Below are 20566 nucleotides of genomic sequence, written 5' to 3'. Positions count from 1 at the left end.
TAATGCAAATTTAAAGAGTAGGAAGAGATGCTACAAAATGTGCCCCAGGGAACCCCAGTGTGTAAACCCCCGAGGCCGGCCAGAGTTCCGGACAGTTCATCACACGTTGGAGAGGACGGCAGGTAGCCTGCAGTCACTGACATGGGGCCAGCACCCTTGTTGGCTGTCAGGGGTAAGAGGGGCTGTGGCTGCCTTGGGCCAGCCAGGCATGGGCAGGTGAGGCAGGCCCCGCTCCATTGCCACAGCCTGACCAGCACACAGCATGGCCACCAAGCCCCCTGCCGAGCCCCTGTGGGCCCTGAGCCAAGCTGGACCCCTGGAGTCTCCAGTGGCTCAGGCAGGGCCCCCAGTCCCCACTGCCCCCGACTCCAGACATTTGGGATGGGCTGGGAGCCCCTCAGGAAGGGTCTTGCACCCAGGGAAGGGGCCTCGTGGGCACCCGGGATGGCTCCCAGGCTCCCAGAGGGGGAGCACCGGTGTCTCACCAAATGCCATCTAAGAGGGTCCTGCCTGCTTGGGGTGGGCCAGGGAGCGCAGCACCTCAAACTGTGGCCAGGTCCCAAGCCTCCGGGTTAGCATGTCCTGAAAGACCTCAGGGAGCCCGACTCACAAGGCCACATGGTACCCTGGCAACCCCTCCCTCCAACCAATGCTTGGACCCTGTGGCCCCATGTCCCCGAGAACTAAGCAGTGACTGGCCGCTGCCCTCCTCCTCTCTGATGGGTCCCCACCCTCCTCAGGGACCCTTCCCACGCCCTCCTGTGACTCCTGCTCCCAGAGTGCCCGCTATAGCCCCCACCCCACTCCAGACAGGTCACTCCCACTGCCTAAGATATGCCCGGGAGTCTCCAGGTTCAGAGGAATGGAGACCAGGCCCTGCAGCCCGCCCTGGCCGCTCTGGCTCTGCCCTCCCGGCAGGATCTCAGTGGCTCCCCTCTCCACAGCCCGCCAGGAACTGCTCCTCTCCTGGGACAAGTGCCGTCCCTCTCCCGCCTCACCCTCCCCCTGCAGAGCCAGGCCCTCCGCCCCGCCACACAGCGTGGACACTGCGGGCACTGGGCCACCCAGCCGGCCCTGGCCCCTTCTATGTCGGCGCTCTTTCGTCCACCCTGGTGGAACAAGCCAGCCCGGACCCAGTGGCGTCCGCAGCCAGACAGCAGGGCGTCAGAGCTGGCTCCTTCCCTCTACGCAGCGTCTGGGCCTCAACCGGAGGAGCTCAGGGAATGGGGGCTGACCTGAGGCCAGCATGGAGCCACCTCAGACGTCTTCACCCGCACATTTGTGGTCGATGCTGACCATCGGCTGGGGCTCTAGTGGGGACTGTCAGCCAGAACTCCCAACGTGGCCTCTCTTATGTGGCCAGGCGTCCTCACAGCACGGCTCCGGGACCCAGGAGCAAGTGTCCCAGGACAGCCAGAGGAAGCAGCCTCACTTTCCACGACCCAGCCCAGAAGCCACCCAGCTTCACTTCCACCAAAGCTCCCGTCCACCTGGCTTCAGGGGCAGGGGCCTGCGCCCCGCCTTGGAGGGGCTGTGGAAGGCCCATGAGAGTTCGGGGAAGGGTGCTGCTGCAGCCACTTCTGAAAAATGTCATCTGCCACCATCTGCCCTTTGGCCACAGTTCCCATCCCCGAGAAATAAAGAGAAATAAACTTCCCTTCTCTCCCCAGACCCCGGAGTCTCACCCCGACAGTAGCAGGTTAGGCTCCACCCAACATCCCGTCAACTAACTAGCCCAGGTGGGATGCGGCCCTGGGGCGGCACACAGCAACGCTGCCACGGCAGGTCTGAAATCGCGGGCCAGCCCGTGCGATCTCTGCCAGGGGCACACGCCCTCCTCCCAAGAGAGATTCTTGAGGGCCCCGGGGCTCTGGTCCTGCCTCCTGGGCCCTGCCTTTTCTGTGAAGTGCACCTGTGCTGGCCACTGAGGCCATCCTCACTTGCTTCCTCCTGTCAGGATGCAGGAGATTCCTCATCTGTACCGTTTCTGCCTTTTTACTTCCAAACAGGAGGGACTTTCTTTGATTTTTTTTTTAAAGACAGGGTGGTGCTCTACTGCCTAGGCTGGAGTGCAGTAGCATCATCATAGCTCACTGCAACCTTGAACTTCTGGGCTCAAGCGATCCTCCGCTTCAGCCTCCTGAGTAGCTGGGACTACAGGTGTGCACCACCACACCCAGCTAATTGTTTTTTAATTATTATATTTTGTAGGGATGGGGTCTCACTATGTTGCCCAGACTGGTTTCAAACTCCTGGCCTCAAGTAATCCTCCCACGTCAGCCTCTCAAAGTGCTGGGACTACAGGTATGAGCCACCAAGCCTGGATAATTTTTCTATTTTTTTTACAGATGGAGGTCTCACTATATTGCCCAACTAGTCTCCCAAGAGCGCTGGGATTACAGGCATGCTTTCTTGTTTTTTTAAGCAGTATTATTGAGGTCACAATAATATTCTTATTGAGGTTTATGCCATTAGACAAAAGCCACACTATTGATCTCTTCAAGATGAGCTCCTCTCCATCCCAGGTTCCTGTGGGGCTGCTGGGACAGCTGAGAGACTGTGCCCTGGGACTCTAGGAGCCCGGTGTTCGACGGAGAGGATGGAGCCACGTCCTCCACCAGCGAGCTCGCTATTTGCCATGTACTCATGTAAGTGGAATCAGACAGCATTTTGCCTTTTGTGTCTGGTTTATTTCACTGAGCATCATGTCCTCGGGGTTCATCCTATCGTAGCAGACTGCACAATTTCCTTCCTTGTTAAGGTCTTTTTCCTTCCTTTTTCAAGGCCACACGCACCACATGTTGTGAATCCACTCTGCCGATGGACACGGGTGCTTCACCTTTCAGCTACTGTGAGCAACGCTGCTGTGAACGTGGGTGTGCCGGTATCTGTCCGAGTCCCGGCTTTCGGCTCTTTTGGGGATATACCCAGGAGGAATTGCCAGATCATGTGGTAGTTCTGTGTCAAATTTTTTGAGGAGTCGCCACACCACACTGTTTTCCACGGCTTCTGCCCCATTTTCCGTGCCCACCGGCAGTGCACAGGGCTCCGGCCTATCCACGTCTCACACACGCTTGTCATTTTCTGGGTTTTTTTGTAGTAGCCATCCCAATGAGGGTCTCGTGACGGTTTTTACCTCCCTTGCTATGGACATATGCACGTGCACACAAAGTGGGGAGACCACACACTGGACTCGTGGCCACCCACCCACCACCCTGCAGTCACCTACTCAGGACACACCCTCAGATTACCTTAAAGTGAATTCTCCACATTACACCCTTTCATCTGCATGTGCTTCCAGGCATATGTCTAAAAGATAAGGTTTTTATCACAACAGGGATGCACCATTCACTAAGGTGACTGCCGCCAATCCCCCTAATGCGGTGACTTTCCGGGCAGTGTTGAGTTTCCCAGGCATCTGTCTTGCCCGTGTTTCCTGGCCACTAGTTTGTGACCTCCACAAGGCCACATGCACGCTGCATGGATGAGTCTCCCGATCTACACACATCATGTGGAAATCCGGCCACCACGGGCCCTGGTTTAACAAAAGGGACAGAACCCCACACTTGGCTGCTGATGGAACCCCCTCTAGTCTCCCCCGCCCCAGCCGGCCTCTTGGGTCTCCTGTGCATCCCCTGCCTGGGGGCTTTGCACTCTGAGACCCTTGCCCCAGGCCTCCAGAGAGGAGGCTGGTGGTCCTGGAGCGCCCCCAACCTGGGTTATCCTTCGCAGAGGGGTGGTGACCTGCAGCTGCATGGAGCTGAAGTTTCCATGTGCACTGCCATGGCTCAGCCCTCCTGCTGCCTGCTGTTCCCCAGGGGCCTGCCCTGCGGCTCCCCAGGCCCAATGGCAGGTGGTGCATCCACCCCCAGGGGAGGGCCCAGTGGGCAGGGAGACCCAGAGTGAGCAAGGCCAGGTTGGCCACTGGCCCAACCCCAGCAGGGTCCTCCAGCAGGGACAGTACACAGCAGGTGCACAATGAAGGCTCCAACACCGCCCTGAAAGGTTCAGACACACAGCCTAGGACACAGCAATCTGCAGGGGAGGGCACCAGTGTTGGGGCAGTTGGGCAGGTGGGGTCGGGGAGGCCATGCTCCTGGGAGGCACGCAGGAAGGACGTACCAGGCACGGGGTGGGGGGTGCACAAGACTCCCCAAGGCTAAAGACACACCAGGCCCCAGGCAGGTGCTGGGCCCCCCTTATTCCTTGGAGGGAGTGGAGGGAGTGGAGAGAAGAGGCTAAGGAGGGGGTCTAGGGAGGGATCTTGGGAGGAAGCAGGGTGGGGGGGCCAGGGAGGGTGGCCTGCAGAGGAGGACCAGGGGTCTGGGGAGGAGGGTTCTGGGGAGGGAGGCCAGGTCTGGGGGGCCAGGCAGAGGAGCCGGTAGCCCCGAGAGTACATGCTTGTGGTTGGCTCCAGCTTGAGTCCAGATGGTGCCCTTGAACCTGTCCTGCCCTGGCACAGCCCCCAGCTTCTTCCCAGGAGGCAGCAGAAGCCTCTGCTCAGAGATGCCCTGGGACCAGCATTGCTCCCGAAACCCCCTTCCCAGGCCCTTGCAGTCCCTCCCTAAGCTCACCTGGCCAGGTGGGAAGGCCATGGGTGGGCGGGGCATGACACCCTGCACTGCCCGCCAGCGTCTGTGGCCACAGCCCGTTCATCACCCCTGTCCTTCACCCGTCCCCGCTCCTCGCCTGAGGGAGAGCCATTTGGACCTGCCGGAGCTGAACAATACAATATTTCTGTTGAGCTGTGAAGTTGATTAATAATTTGGAAATGAAATCAATATGGGCTTTGCTTCTCGTTCCTGGTATATCCTGTGCGCGAGGCCGGCGGAGAGGCGGCTGGCTTATAGGACAGAGATGACAAGGCACCAGAGACAGAGGATACTCGGCCTCAGAGGATGGACCCCTCAGAGGAGCAGGAGGGAGGCCTCAGTGAGAGGTGGCCACCCAGCCTCGGGGCATGGTCCCTGCGGTGACTGTCCCCTTTTGCCTGGGTCCCCCACTCCCAGGATGGGACCCAGGTTCTCACAGAGCCAGCCCTTCACCACACCCCTGCACAGCCATGGGGGCCTCAGTACCCACATTTCCCGTGCCCCAACAAGCTCCAGTCCCTCATTTGACTCTCCCAGGGACACCCAGGTCTGAAACCTGCCCCAGGGCCTTCCTTGAAGCCCCCTGAATGGGTGGCTCAGTCACTGCAGCTCTCCTGAGCTTATGGTCACCCATGACCCCCTGGTCATCAAGGCTGAGTCCCTGCCAACTCAGTTTTAGACTTTCCTAACATGGCACTTGGTGGTAGGGCCCATCCACAGACACCTCCCCAGGACCCCCCTGTGCCCTGCCCCTCTGCACTGCCCCCCACCAACCCAACCCACAGGAGCCCAGGGGCAAGGCTGCGCCATGCTGCTCCCTCTTCTGCCAGGAGTGGGGAAGTCCTGTGGGGCCCACCCAAGACTTCTCTTGCCTCGGCCCCCAGGCCTAAAGCTGCTAGAGGGAAGACTCGCCCACCCCCCTCAGGACCCAGGTCCAGGTATGTGAGCACCAGGGGAAGAATGCTCACATGACCTGGCACAGAGGGCCGGGCTGCAGAAATGGGACCTAGGAACCCTGAGGAGCCCCCACCTTCAGGACCAGAGCAGCAAGAGACACCCCAACACTGCGGGGGGCAGGCCCAGGACCTGGTAGATAACAGGGTGGCAGCATGGTGGCCTGAGTGGGGAGACCAGCAGAGATACCAGACCGAGGTACGTGGGCTCAGGAAGGATGCCCCAGAGTGGGTGGGCAGTCCTGGGGTGTGGGAGGGAAGCCTGAGGATGTCCCAGGCTTGGTCGCTGTCCCACTGTTCTAGGTGGGCTGTAGAGGTGTCTGTGACCAAAGCCCCAGGGCTGGAGGGGCATTTCCCAGGCCCCTACCCAATGCACGGCTCCGCTCCAGTGCCAGGGCAGCCTGACACCCTTGCCTGGCTTGCCCATCTGGGCGCAGGGCTGGCTGCCCTACCCTGCCCTGCCTGGCACAAGGGCCCCACCCAGCATGCCATCCCTCAGCCCCCAGGCCAGCCCCACCCACAGCATAGGCTGCCTGTGGTCAGAGCTGCAGCCTGTGGCTGCACAGCTGCCCCCACGGTGCCCACAAGGACAGGGCTACGTGGAGAGAGGCTGGACCACGTGACCTTGGACCCTGCCCAGTGACCTTGGGCAGATGCTCAGGGCCCCATGTGTGGAACAGGGCACAGAACAGAGCCTCTGGGCCACACCACGAACAGTCTCCATTGCCTGACGCAGGCTGGGCACACGGGGAGCAAGACACAGTGGCGACTCCTTCCTCATGTTGGCAGCAACACTGCACTGGCCTCGGCCCAGCCTTCACATTTCCTCTCAGCAAGGTCTCTGGAGCACAGGGTGGGCCTGGGATGTGGGGTCCCACCCCTGGGCCCTTGGAGATCCCTGGCTGGGGAATCCCAGTCCATGCCTTGGTGTTCAGCGGTCAGTCTGTCTCGTCCCCTCGTCTGTACCAGAGACCAGCCCTGGGACCCAGGGGTGGGCTACAAAGGGCAGCCAAGCCTGGCCCCCAGGGCAGAGCCCCGAACTGCCTGTGGCTGGGACGGCTGTGAGGCCTCTCCTGAGGGCAGCTGGTGCACAAAAGGACAGGCAGCCTCTCTGGCTGAAGTCTCACGCGTCCCCCACTGGGCCCGAGACAGCGGCACAAAGGCCGGAGTAGCAGTCCCTCCAAGGTCCTGGCTCCTGAGTCCGTGGTCTCCGTCCACTCAGCGGACAACAGGCCAGCATGGAGTGGTGAGGGCCTCCCCACCCCAGCCACACCGGAGGCTCTCACCACAAGCTGGGGAGGCAGCAGACGGCACAGGCAGAGGGAAGGGATGACTCCGGCCGCACAGCCGAGCAGTCGTGGCAGCTCCCCGAGAGCCAAAGTTCCTTGACCCGCGCCGGGCGGGGGAGGTGGTTTTATAGGAGCCATTGACCGGCAGCATTGATCTCTAAGAATGTATCGCACAAATCATTTTGCACTAAACTGCCGAATCGATGGAGAAATCTCCCGGAAAATTTATATTAAAAGTCTCTGTTTGCCTAAATGAGTTCCCTGTGCCCATATTGAATATTTGGCTGATGAATTGAATGGGTTTAAATTTGAACATTGCAGACCCATTAAAGAATGAATTCTTAAATCAAACCCTGCCATTTATGATTGAAATGAGATTTCCTCTGCGATGGACCAGCCACTATATAAATCAGCTGTGCGTTTTATACCGAACCATAAACAAGATATAATTCTTTTAAATACACAACAGGTGCCTTAAATCTTTTGATGCATCTTGTATTTATCTGAAGTGTGGATTGCTGTATTTACACCAGGTCTCGAGGGGACCTCTGAGGGTGCTACCAGTGAAGGTTAAAGTTGCCACGCCCCCGGGGCCCACTATCCAGAGCCTCCAGAGAAGCCAGGTGGGGCCAAGAAAAGCCAAACCTGGGCCCAGGGCCCCCGCCAGAGCTCTCTCAGGGTGGACTCAGCGCCATCTGACACACACAAATGGGCACACACACCTTCACATGCATCACACATGTGCATATGCACGCAAGTGATGTGCACACTCACATTTACTTGCACTCACACAAAGCACCCATATGCACAAACACATAGGCCCACACCACAGATGCACAAACTCACACAGCCCTTGTACATGCACACGTATGCAAATGTGCACATAACACACATGTACACAAGCACACAAAAATGCATGCATGCTTATGCATACCACACATATGCTTGCATTGACACACACAGCACCCATATAAACATGAATGTGAACAAGCATGCACACACTAGCACATTCACACACAGGGTTGGTTCACAAATGCACACATGTACACACCTACACTCATTTACCTGCACAAATGGGTGTGCTCACATGCAGGCACACTCACATGCATGCTCATATGTGTGCTTACATACTCTCACATATATACACACCGACACATAAAAGCACGCAGCACATGCATGCACACATAGCACGTGCCAAACACACACAAGGCAGATGGCCAGATACACGTAGGCACACTTCTGCACAAATTCACTAACACAAGCATGCATGTGTCACATGCACACACACACATGCACAGAAGCACATACTCATATGTAGCACAATGCTCACCCAAGCACACACGTGTTCGTACGATATGCACACACATCTGTGCCTGCACATGTGCACACATGCCCTCGCCTCCCAGCTCTCCCAGTGGCCGACACATCTGAGCAGTGGCAGCCCCTGCAGCCCACCCCTGCCTGGTGGGTACAAGCTACTCCAGAAAACAGAAAATGAAGGATGTTCCACCTCTGTCCACAAGGCAGGTATGACTCTTGCCTCAGTCTGCTCCTGCTGCTGTAACAAAATACCACAAACTGGGTAATTTATAAATAACAGAAATGTATCTCCCACAGTTCTGGTGGCTGGCAAGTCCAAGATTAAGGTGCTGGCAAGTTTGGTGTTGGGTGAGGGCTGTTCTCTGCTTTCAAGACGGGGCCTTGTTGCTTTGTCCTCTCATGGCAGAAGAACAGAGAGTGAACCACCCCCTCCAGCCCTTCCACAAGGGCATGAATCCCATCCATGAGGGCAGAGCCCCCAGGACCTAATCACCCCCTAAAGGCCCCACCTCTTAATACTATTGCATTGGGGATTAAGTTTCAATATGAATTTTGGTGGGACACAAACATTCAAACCATAGCAACCCTGATGCCAAAATAAAGCACACACAGACAGCACAAAAAAAGAAAATCATATATCTGCATAAGGTATGTGCAGGTATATCTGTATGTATGTACATGTGTACACTACAAATGTATGTGTAGATGTATGTATATATGTGCATGTATCACAAGTCAGGTGCATACATTTTAAATGAAATGCTGCTAACTGGATCTAACGGTATATTTTAAATGACACTTGTGACATACTCCAGGATGTCTCCACATCAGAAAATGTGTTACTGTGATGCACTCCATCAAGAAACCACACAGGGATGCAGGAAGGGCCTCCGATAAAGTTTAATATCTCTTTTTAAAAATAACTCAAAAATCAGGAATGAAAGAGAACTGGATTATTCTATGGAGAGAAATATAACTGCATCCCTACCTCAAGTCACACACAAAGACCTAGAGGCTGAGAGCACACCGGCAAGTTTAGAAACTGATATGAGAAAGTGAGAACACAAAGGAATAAACAAGCAGCAAAGACCAGGCCACTCGCAGCAGAGAGCAGAGCTGCACGGTTAACGTGTCGGTGGAGAGCTGGCCCTAACAGGAGACAGACGGACGCGACATTGGACACACATCATGCCCTCGAGGCAGCAGGCGTGGGGAGGCAGCCGCGATGGCAAAGACACAGGGAACAGGGACCTGCTAGCCACGCCTCATGCAGCTGACCCCAGAGCCCAGGGCTCAAGGGAATAGGGTGTCTGCCGACTCTCAGGCCGCACTGCCAAGCTCACAGGGGCACCACGAAGGACCACCCAGGCCCCACTATCAGCAAAGGGACGGGGATGCACCCGGGACACCAGAGGGCGGTGGGTCACAGGCCGGCAGCGAAGCTGGACGGTGCCAGTGAGCACAGTCGATGCTCGGTATTCTCCTTCTGTGCGTGGCGTCTCCGCGAACTCTGCAAAGCGCACACTGAGCCGTTGCTCCTATGGGTGACACAGGGTTAGGTCCCTGCAAGCCCCTGGTCACATTCTCACCAACTGATCAAAACACAAACTTGCTTCATGTGTGGTTCTGTTTTGAGACACTGTATGAACACACGTCGTTGACTCGTCAGCAGGGAGCTCACGCCCGGACAAGGCCCACCTACGCACGTCTTCTCCGAGAAGCTCGCCACAGCTGGGGACCCTGGACTGGGCCTGGGGCCATTTCAACCACTAAAATCAGCAGAAAGAAGCATGTGAGAGTGAAAATATGGCACAAATAGACCACAAAGAAGACACGTGTTCGGGATGAGTGGAAATGAGAGGGCAGGCGTTGCCTTACTCTGCCCCCCGAGAACATGCCCACTGGATGACTCGAGTCTGTCATTCTCAGCACATGTCTGATGACCATGAAACCACCACAAGTATCAACCGGAGGTCACCATACATGTTACCAAGTAGGCAAACTCGCCAGTACAGAGCCTGAACGAGGAGGGGCAGCCGTGCCGACAGACACAGCATCAAGCCCTTTGACCGGCGCCACTGCGGCCGGGACTGGGGTGCCGTGCTGGTGTTTTATGAACATTGGTCTGGCTGTTTGGGCAGAGACCAACTGACTAAAATGCAGGCATAGCTGCTCAGGGCGTCCCTGACCACGGGGCTCAGCTCCCAGCCTGCCACCCACCCCAAGCCCTGCTCGGCTCTAGGAGGCCAGCTCCCTGTCCAGCCTGACCCACCCGCAGTCCGCGCCGTGAAGCCAGCCCCGTCCACCTGCAGCGCGGGCGCGGCCGTGAGCTGGGAAGCAGGAGAGCAGGGAGGCAGAGTCGCAGCAGGCTGCGCACAGGGAGGAGCCGAGCCACGCGCGCCAGGTCAGAGGAAGGGACCCCACGCTGCAAGGCAGAAGAAAGCACAAGATAAAACAAAGACAAAATGAAACAGGACGTAAGACAAAACCAGGAAACAGGCCTTGCACTGACTGACAAGGCCATGCCACGCGCCCCAAGTGTGACCCCTCAGCCAGGAGTGGGGCCTCCTGCCCACCCTGCCAAGCCAGGCTGGTGTCCTCTGGGACAAACACAAGAACAGGCACCACCACGGGGACAGGTGACAGCATGCCTGTGCTGGGACAGGCCAGGTGGCAGGGGAGAGTGTGTCGGGCAGACAGGCCTGCAGGTGAGGAGCTGGGTCCCTGGCTGAGGGAGGTGGGACCTACCAGTGGGTCAGCGCATGGTGACCCCAGCGGCCCTAGGTTGAAGTTCATGGCAGCAGACGACCCCCGTGGATGACACAGAAAGAAACACAAGTCATGTACACACACACATCCTCGGACGGTTAGACATGAAAAGAAATACGGATATGGAAAATACACCTTCACAGATGGACCCAGTCCCGGCCCCACGTCACTTCTCCTGTGGCTGCCACAGGAATGGGGCAGACTCAGATGTGATCATCCTTTATATACCCGCCTTGCACAGAGCAAACACCCACGAACTTGCCATGGCCATAGGCCAACTGGCCACGGCCCCATTGCTGCCCTGTCTCCTCTCCCCAGCCTCCCTCACCCGCCCCAGGGACACTGGCCCCTCTGAGTGGGTGACGCCCCCTCAGGGCCCTCCTGGGGGATGATCTTCAGATGAGACCGCAGCCCACACCTACAGCCTGACTGCACCCGCTGAGCCTGGAGCCACATGCGGTTACTGACCTAGGAAGTGATGAGATAATAAACAGCTGCTGTGTTAAGCAAATGGCTGGGTGATTTGTTGTGCAGGAACAGGCAACCAATACACGAGGAGTCCACGAATAGCTGCTCGAACTAATACGCAGATGTAGCAAGGCTGCAGGATATAAGGTCAGCATACAGAAATCAATTTTATATCTATAAGCTGGTAGTAGTAAACAATTAGAAAAAGGAAAAATTTTAAATCTATTTAAATTAGCATCCCCAAATAAAACACATAGTAATAAACGTAACGAAACACGTGCAAGACTTCTACAATGATAATTGAGAGAAATTATAGACAACAAATAAATGGGCACAAAGACCATGTTTGTGGATTAGAAAACTCAACAGCATTAAGATGGAAATCCTCCCATAATCGGTATGCAGATTTGACACAATCCCACTCAAAATATCTTTTTTGTAAAACTTGCTGAGTTATGTGGACATTGGTCCATGCGTGCAAAAGTGCAAAAAATCTAGACTGGCCTAAAATTTTGGAAAGAAAGGAAAAAATTAGAGGACTAACACAACCTGATTTCAAGATTGGCTATAAAGCTACAGTAACCAAGACGGTGTGTGGTAGAATAAGGCCAGATGGGTTCCCAGGACTGGACGGAGAGCCCTGTGTGCGCACAGGCAATTTATTTGTGACAAGACACCAATACTCTTTAACGGAGCAAGGAAAGTCTTTTCAGAAACATACAGGGAAAATGAACCTCAAGTGTGACTTCATGACACACCCCCAAATTCATTCAAGATGGATCACAGACTAAACCTAAAAGCTGAAACTGAGTGTTCTAGAAACGTGCTTGAAAGGGAAGCTGAGGCACAACACAACTTTACAGTTCGTCTGTGCCAACAGCATCATGGGTGGGGCAGCTCCAAGTCGGAAGCAGCTCTGAAGGTCCCCCCGGGGAGCGCGGTGGTGGGCGCCTGGGACGCACAGACGCGGAACTCGCTGGTCACAGTCACACGGCTGCCTTCCTGGGTCTGTCACACTGCAAAGTCCTCAGTTACGTAACTGAAAGCGTGGCGGCTGCTTCTGATGGCTAGAGCATAGCGTCTGCCCTCCTCCATGCAGGCTCGGGTCAGGTTTCCTCCTGTTCGCAGACGAGCAGGTGGAGGTCCAGGGCAGGCCTGGGCCCATCCCGCCTGCTTTAACAAACAGGAGAACGTCATCTCGGCCCCGGGACCCTTTCCGGATTTACCTGCAGTGTTGTAAGTGGTCTCTGCATGCACTTTCTCACCTGATGCTCTTGCTATTATTTATACACAGCTTGTCACAATTTGCCGGCGTTAACGTTTTACCAATTTAAGCAAAGTACAGGAGTGTCCCCCACGTGTAGAACTGCCTCAAAGATTTCCTTTACATTTACTAAGGAGCACATGCCTCAGTGTTCCCACCTGGCCTCGCCAGCACACATCACTCGCAGGCCTCACGGGGAGGAGCAGGCCTGCGGCACTGCCTTCACCCTGCCCGCCGCGCCCCTCCTTCCGCAGGCTCCCAGCTTCCTTCTGACATCATTCCCAGACCTGCTTAGAGAACCGCCTCGCCGTTCAGGGTGGGTCTGCTGGTAACACACTCTCTTGGTGTCCCTCAGACATCTCGACTCTCCACTCCCTTCTCTTCCTGACGGCCACCCCCCAAGGACCAACTAAGGGCTGACGCTCCTTTTCCCTCAGCATCACGTGTGGCAGGACCTTGGGGTATCTGTATCTGCCTGGGGAAGGAGAGAGCCCATGCGCAGGGGCACCCATGAGCCTCAAAGAGCCACCTGTGACCAGCCAGAGCCCCCTGCACCACAAGGGACCATGGGTCAGGGGTGCGGCCACTCAAGAGCTGATGTTGTCTGCTGGGTGTGGAGCCCTTGGCCTCCCCTGCCCAGAGGCAGAGGCCTGGCCTCTTGCCCACCCTCCGGGTGCTCTGGCACCTCTTAAGCAGGTCACGGATGTGTCTTTGAGCCTCGTAGCCAGCACTGCGGTGGGCACCATCATCTTCCCACCTTGGGGTGAGCAGCTGCTATGGGCGCCCAGCCTGGCTCCCCTCCCCACTGCTGGGGCTGAGCAAACAGAATGGGCTGCAGGGAAGACACAGGTCACAGATGCCTCATGGGCCCAGGCCTGGCAGCTTCACCCCAGCCACACCAGCATGGGCGAGGCAGGAGGCAGGACGTGTGGCAGGCAGGCCTAGGGCTGAGTGTCCGTGGGGGTCGGCCCACTCCACACCTGGGCCTCGGACACAGGGCTGCCCCGTCAGAGCCATGATTTCCTGCTACATCATCGCTCTGGCCCATCCATGCTGTCCATCCCCTGCAACCCGGCCTCTTGTGACTGCCCTACCTGCATCTGCTGCGTCTCTGAGTCAAGATCCAGGGCCATGGGCCTCGCACTTGGCCATTCACGGCAGATTCTAGCTGCTCGTGCACTGCGGCTGCATTTGCACCAGTCGGGGCCTGGCAGGAACAGAGGCCTGTGGTTACAGTACTCAGGAAGGGTTTAATAAAGGACCTCTTACCAAGGCCTGTGCAGAGTGGGGAGACCCTGCACCTCACGGCCAGGCTGGGGGAGGCCACGCACCCGGCTCCTGGACCAGCTTCATCTCACCTCTCATCTCGTCTCATGGTCTCCATGTTTCCCTATGTTTCATTATATAAAAACCAACTTGATGCTTCATAAAATGTCATTCTATTTTCCATTACAGATCTTGCTTGGCCACTGCTGTTGAACAAAATGACCCCTCCTGCAGAGCAACCCACAGGATACCCCTGAGCTCTGTCCCCTCATCTCGTCCTGGAACAAGGGAGGCCTCTCAGGGAGCTGTTTCCATACAGGGTAGACTCTGCTTGGCTCCTGCCCCCATCAAGAATTGTGTTGACTGTATACACCACCAACAACCAAAACAGAACAACAGCACCAACAACTCCAAAAATACCAAACAACATAAACTCCAGAACATCAACAAAATAACTCCACCATCAAAAACAATAACAAAACACCAACACCATTTACACCAATACCCAACACCACCACCATCAATAACACAAACACCAACAACAAAAACACCAAAATATCATCAATGCCACCAACAATAATACCAAAGCACCACCAATAATGACACCAAACCACAAATAACATGACCACCATCAACAACAACACCAATAGCACCACCACTACCCACAGCAACAGCTACAATAACTAAAGTGGCTTAAGTATTATAAGTTAGAAGTTAACTTCTCTCTCATGAGACAAGAGTTGGAGGTGACCAAAACAGGGCTGGCTGGGGCCAGGCCTTTACGATCATAGGTACCCAGGCACCTCTGCCTCTTTGCTCCTTGTACCTAGTTTCCTGCCCAAGGTCACCTCATGGTTCCAATGGCTGCTAGAACCCCAGCCATCACCCCTCTGTCTCAGGAAGCAGGAAAACAATGGGCAGGGTGCTTTTCCCAGTTAAGTCAGCTATTTTTAAGGAGCCTTCCAAAAGTTCTTCCTAGCACTTCTACTCATATCTTGGTGGCCAGGCCTTAGTCACATGGCCACACTCAGCTGCAAGGAAGATTAGAAAATGAGTCCAAATAGGTGAGGTCCCCGCAGCTCAGGGCAGGTGCCCATAGGGCCTCCACAGCAGAGAGAGGCAGGTGGGGGACCAGGATTTGTCCCTCTGGTCCCCACCAGCCCTTCCCCAAGGGGCTTGGGGAGCCCCCCCATCCCCTGCTCTGATTGTCGCAAAGCCCCCACCCCTCCAGCTCCAAGACACCAGCACAGGTCTGTGGGAGACAGCAGGCCACCAGGAGTGGGGCCAATGTCTGGTCTTAGGCATTCTGTAGCACTGTGATCAGGGGCCAGGACCCTGCTAGCCCCGGGGTTTCCCACCTGCTGTGGTTTGAATGTGTCCCCCAAAGTTCACGTGGGAATGTGACCCCCAGGGCAAGAGTGCTGGGAGGTTGGGCCTGAGGGGAGGGTTTGGGTCACAAGTGGATCAATGCCACCCTCTTGGGAGGGGGCCTCACAGAAGGGTGAGTTGGACCCCTCCTGTGCCCTCCCACCTTCTCTTTGCCCTTCCGCCTTCTGCCAGGGGATGACGTGGCAAGAGGCCTCCACCGAGAGCAAGGCCCCCGTCCAGCCAGCGTGACAGCCAAACCTCAGACCCCTGGCATGGGGAGGAGGATAGGGACAAGAACGAATGTGGCACCTTCCCTGCGGGTCACCACAGCTGGGCCCCCAGAGGCAGATTTGGCTTGTATTGGCACCTTCACTGGGGCTCCTCTGTGGCCTTCAGGCTCCCAGCTGGGCCCTCCCAAGGAGGTGGGGGCCCCACAACCTCCTTCTGCTGAGCCCCTTCTCTACCCAGAGCCCTCCAGAGCCCACCACACACAGCCCTGCCCCACTCAGCCAAGCCCAGATGCCAGTCCCTGGGGTCCCCTGGGGGACACCACATTTCCAAGCACTCTGAGGGTCACCTGGACCCCCTCACCAGGCCTGAGGGGAGCATCTGCATCCAGCCCCGTGAAGGTCCAGGGCCAGGGTAAGGCAGGGGCTGCGACTTCCCTCTGCAGGTCTGCACATGGTGCAGGAGGTCTCCACCACCTCCCTGGGGCCCAGCAGCCTCGAGGGGAAGGGGAAGCCGTATGCCGGGGCTGGAGCCTGCCGGGCACAGACTTCACACTTTGTCTGGTCTGGTTCTTGTGTGCCTCGCCCTAAACCAAGGAGGGAGGCACCCTGTGATCACCACCGTACAGATGGGGAAATCAAGGCACAGAGTACAGAAATAACCCAGCCAGGGTCATGCAGCTGGACAGCAGACACTCCAGGCTCACATGCCTCCCACCATGGCCACCAGCTTGGCCTGTGGTCCCTGTGTGAGCAGCGGGTGTAGGGCAGGTCCAGCCTCCAACCAGCCACAGCCGGGGCCCCAGAGCACCCTCCCCAGCACAGGGACACATGCTGCAGGAGGCTGCGTCCAGCTGCAGGTGGATCCGGAGACCAGCCAAGGCCCCCCTGGACACAAGGCCTGCCTGCCCTGTCCCGCCACGGAGGAGGCTGCCGCAGCCATCAGCAGAGGTAGCTTCCTAATCCCCCCAGGGACAGGGCTCTGAGGCTTGGCGGTGGCCTCGTGCCGCAAAGGCCCTGGGACTCACCCATGCTCTAAACTGGACAGCTGCAGGCCGGGGGGCTTTCGGGAGTTCACTTGGCCACCCACCAGGGAGCTGCCCACCTTCCTGGGTGGCCTGACTTCCCCCTCCCGGGCGGGTGGTGGCTGCACAGTGACCTTGTGGTAACCCGAGTGCCATCCGTCAGCGGCCGGCCGCCAGGCTCCGGAACACTGCAGCAGCTCATCTGAATTCAAATTACCCCGGGAGCCGCGCGACAGTGCCAGCCATAACTCAGCGCTGCGAGGAGGAGCGCGGCCCGCCCGCAGATTGGACATTACCATACATTCCTGGGGCGTCGGACAGGGCTGCTAATGAAAATATCAATCAAAAACTCGGCTGACTTAATGGTCAATTTAAATTAATTAATTGGGGAGGAGAAAAAAGTTGAGGAGGGCAGCATTGACGGGCTCCCTCTCTGGAGCAGGAGGAGCTTGGTGTCACTGGGCGCAGCCCCAGGCCGGGAGCAGGGCACCCCCAGGGGCCTCAGGGCATGTCCAAGGGCCCAAGGGCTGGCACCTGCCTGAGAAGGAACACGAGGCTGGGGCTTCCCTTCCAGGCCATCTGCAGGTGGCCTGTCCCACTGTCCACTTTGCTGTCTGAAAGGATAGCCGGTGGCCTTCTGCCAGGTCCCCCTCCCACGGCTGAGGAGCAGAGAAGCCCCTCTGCCCACACGACAGGGAGGGGCTGGCATCATGCATGCTGGCTGAGCCACCCTTAGCTCAGGTCTCCTCTGGGCCTCGTCCTCTCATCTGTGAAAGGGGGTGGCCACATCCACCACCAAGGACGATGTGGGGCAGAGGGCAGGCAGGGTGGGCTGAGCTCGAGGCTCGCCAGGGATGCCCCAAGGCCTGCTGCAGCCTCCCAGGAGGTGAGTAAATTGTCTTCAACACGCAGAGAGAGGGCTGGTGCCCACAGGAAGAGCCAGGTCCAGTTGGCGAAACACTTCCACAGGCCCTAGATGGGAACACAGGGCTGCAAGGGAGACACAGGTGACCCTGCTTCACAATGGAGAAACTGAGGCCCAGAGCAGGACAGTGGAGCCTCAAGAGGCAGAACGTGGCCCTACTGAACCCCAAATACAATGGCCCAGGAGACACAGGACAAGTCACCCAGCACCAGACAGAGGTGGGAGTAAGGCTCAGTCAGAGCACACGGTCGGGGGAGATGGGGCAGAGACCCCAAGGGGCCCCACTCCAGGCAAGCCCCTCAGGAAGGGTCCCACCCTAGGCACCCTGGGGAACGTTTTACATCCTCAAAAGCAGTAACAGAATCCTGCGTGCAAACAGAAAGGTGAGGAAGAACAGCAGGCTGGCCTCGGCCTCCCCGGCCACACCTGTGAGGCATGGGCCACACTGCCAGATCTTGCCATGGAGAGGGGCCTGGATCCTGTCGTGAAGACATGCTGGCTGCGGTGTGGGCAGGGCCCGGCACGTGCTGGCTGCCCCACTCTGCCTGAGCCAGAAGAGCCGTCCCAGAGCCACCGGCCTCAGGAGGAGACTGACCCAACCTGCAGCCCAGCGCCAACACTGGCAGAGCCCAGTGGCCTGCAGAGGCTAACAGACGCCGGTTGTCACGTGCCACCGAGGTGCTGAGCTGTTAGCTGCACAGCATCATAACAACAGAAGCCTGACTGATACTGCAGAGCAGAGACCCCAAAACAGACCAGAGAGGGGCTGTGGGCTCCAGAGCAGAACAGGAAAACCACAGACCACAGGATCCAGATGGGGGAAGCCTGTGGAGGACTTGGGGCAGTGTAGACAGGGTCTCTGGAACCCGCAAATGAGGTGGCGGCCAGTGACTGCCAGGAGGTGCTGCCTGCACAGCCCTGAGTCCCCATTGAGAATTCACCCACTGCTCCTCCAACAGAGACTGAGCCCCAGTGTGCCTGTCCATGGTGGGGGACCACGGGGTTGGGGGGCCTGGCCAGCCGGGAGGCCCCCCAGGACATGGGTGCAGGACATCCGTGCAGAACTGGACGGCCAAGGCTTGGCAAGGAGCCGCCACCAGAGGGCAGAGTGGGCCCAGTCAGGGCTATGGTGGACGCTGGCCAACGAGGCAGAGGGAGCAGGCAGGTCTCTCAGGACAGTGCACCCCCTCACCCCAGCCTCAGCCCACCTCAGTCACACTCCCACAGACCTCGGCCACCAGCCCCAAGAGGCACAGGCACTCGGGGCCCCTCTGGGCCGAGCAGGCAGTCTGAGCGCGCTGAGGCCCATCACCCTGAACTGCCTATCCACAGACACGTCTCCTGGGACGTTTATGGGCCTGGACACTTGGATAACCGGGAGTCAGCGCACCGGGGCCCTCAGACCGAAGGACCCTGAGGTAAGAGCCCACCCACCCCATCCTGCCCAGAGCCCTCCAGGTCACAGCTCCCCAGCAGACGCCCAGCCAGGTAGCCCTCCCCTCCCCACCGTCTGGCAGGGGGCAGGGCAGAGGCAGCAGGTGGCCTGGGCCTGTCCTACTTGTCCGTTCCACACCTGGGCCAAAGTCTCAAGGCCAGTGTCCACATGGGGTCCCAGTGGCCGGAACCGCAGCTGAGGCCAGCCTGGGTGGGCCGGAGAGAGGAGCCCAGGGCCCATGGGTCTCCCTGGCCTCCCTCCCTCTCCACCCCAACACCCTCCAGCACTAGGCCCAGAAGGAGCCCCTCCTAGAGCCATGCTGGCATGTCTGAGGTCACATGGGAGCCTGGAGCTTGAGCCGTGAGGCTCCTCCTGCCCCCATGAAGTGAAGCCCCGGAAGAGACTGGCTCTGCCTGCGAGCTGTGGGGCATGAGGCAAGTCTCCCTGCTTCAGGGTCTGTCAATTGTAGCATCACACCTGCTGCTGTGGACCTGGGGTCCACCTAAAGCCCACCTCGGATGACATCCAGAGCCCACCTGAGGTCATACCTAGGGTCACACTTGGAGTCATGCCCTCAGCCCGCCTGTAGCCCACTGGAGCAGCTTGGGCAGGGAAGAGGGCCACAGCTCTGCTCTCCCCCACCTGCCAGCCCCAAATTCACAACAGGTCCCTCTTGATGGCCTGGTCTGTATGAGCCAGGGCAGGGGTTCCTTTCTCCACCCACATCCCCCCAGAATGTCCACTCTCTTGGGGACAGCACCAGGATCCCCTCAGGCCGACACCCAGCCTGGCTGCAGCAGGTCCCTGGGCACTAGGGGGCAGGACCACCAGAGGAAGGAACCCCATCCCCACCACATCCAGGCACAGAGGGCCTGCGTTCCCCCACTCGGGCTCCAAGGACCATAGGCTGGGCCCACGCGTGGGCAGGCTGAGGCCGCGGCCACCACTGAGGGGCAATCTTTGCTGCCACCCAGCGGCCACCAAAGGCAGCTCAGGAGGAGCCTCCACTGACCACCCAGGCAGCAGCCTGCTGACCTCAAGGGACCCGCTGGGGAGGCAGAGTTGCTGGGCCTCAGGACTCGATCCAGGGTGGCTGAAGTCAGTCCTGGGCCTAGACAGTGTGCCCTGGGAACCTGGCCAGAGGGCAGTTGGGGCCTCTGTCAGACCACATTCTGGGCACAGTTGATTCATCCATCCCAGGGCCACTAGCCACGGTCACTGCCTCATCCTGGGGCCACCCTGGCTCTACCAGCTCCAGGGCCCTGCCTTGGGGAAGGGAGAAGGTCTTGCTGCCCTTGGCTTCTCTCCTGCATGCATGTCCTGCCTGCAGTAGCCCCAGCCCACAGCCACATAACAGGGTATACCCCAGAAGCCCCCATGTCACACACGCTCAGATGTCTTTGAGCTATGAAGCTCCAAGTCACCACTAACCATGACTGCCCGAACTCAGGCCTGGAGGTCCCCACACTGCCCTATCATGCGCCCTGGGGCCCTCAGTCCTGAATCCACAACCTTGGGGATGACATCATCATGCCCAGGCCCAGAGAGGCAGAGCCAGGCCTGTTCCTGCCACATCCCCAGGTCCCAGTACAAGGACAAGGGTATACCCACCAGCAACCACAGCCCTGGTTGCTCAGGTCTCACCCACATACCCACCTGGGGGCT

This window comes from Microcebus murinus, chromosome 16 (genome assembly GCF_040939455.1).
Source record: "Microcebus murinus isolate Inina chromosome 16, M.murinus_Inina_mat1.0, whole genome shotgun sequence".
NCBI lineage: Eukaryota > Metazoa > Chordata > Mammalia > Primates > Cheirogaleidae > Microcebus > Microcebus murinus.
This window is presented reverse-complemented; position numbering follows the sequence as displayed.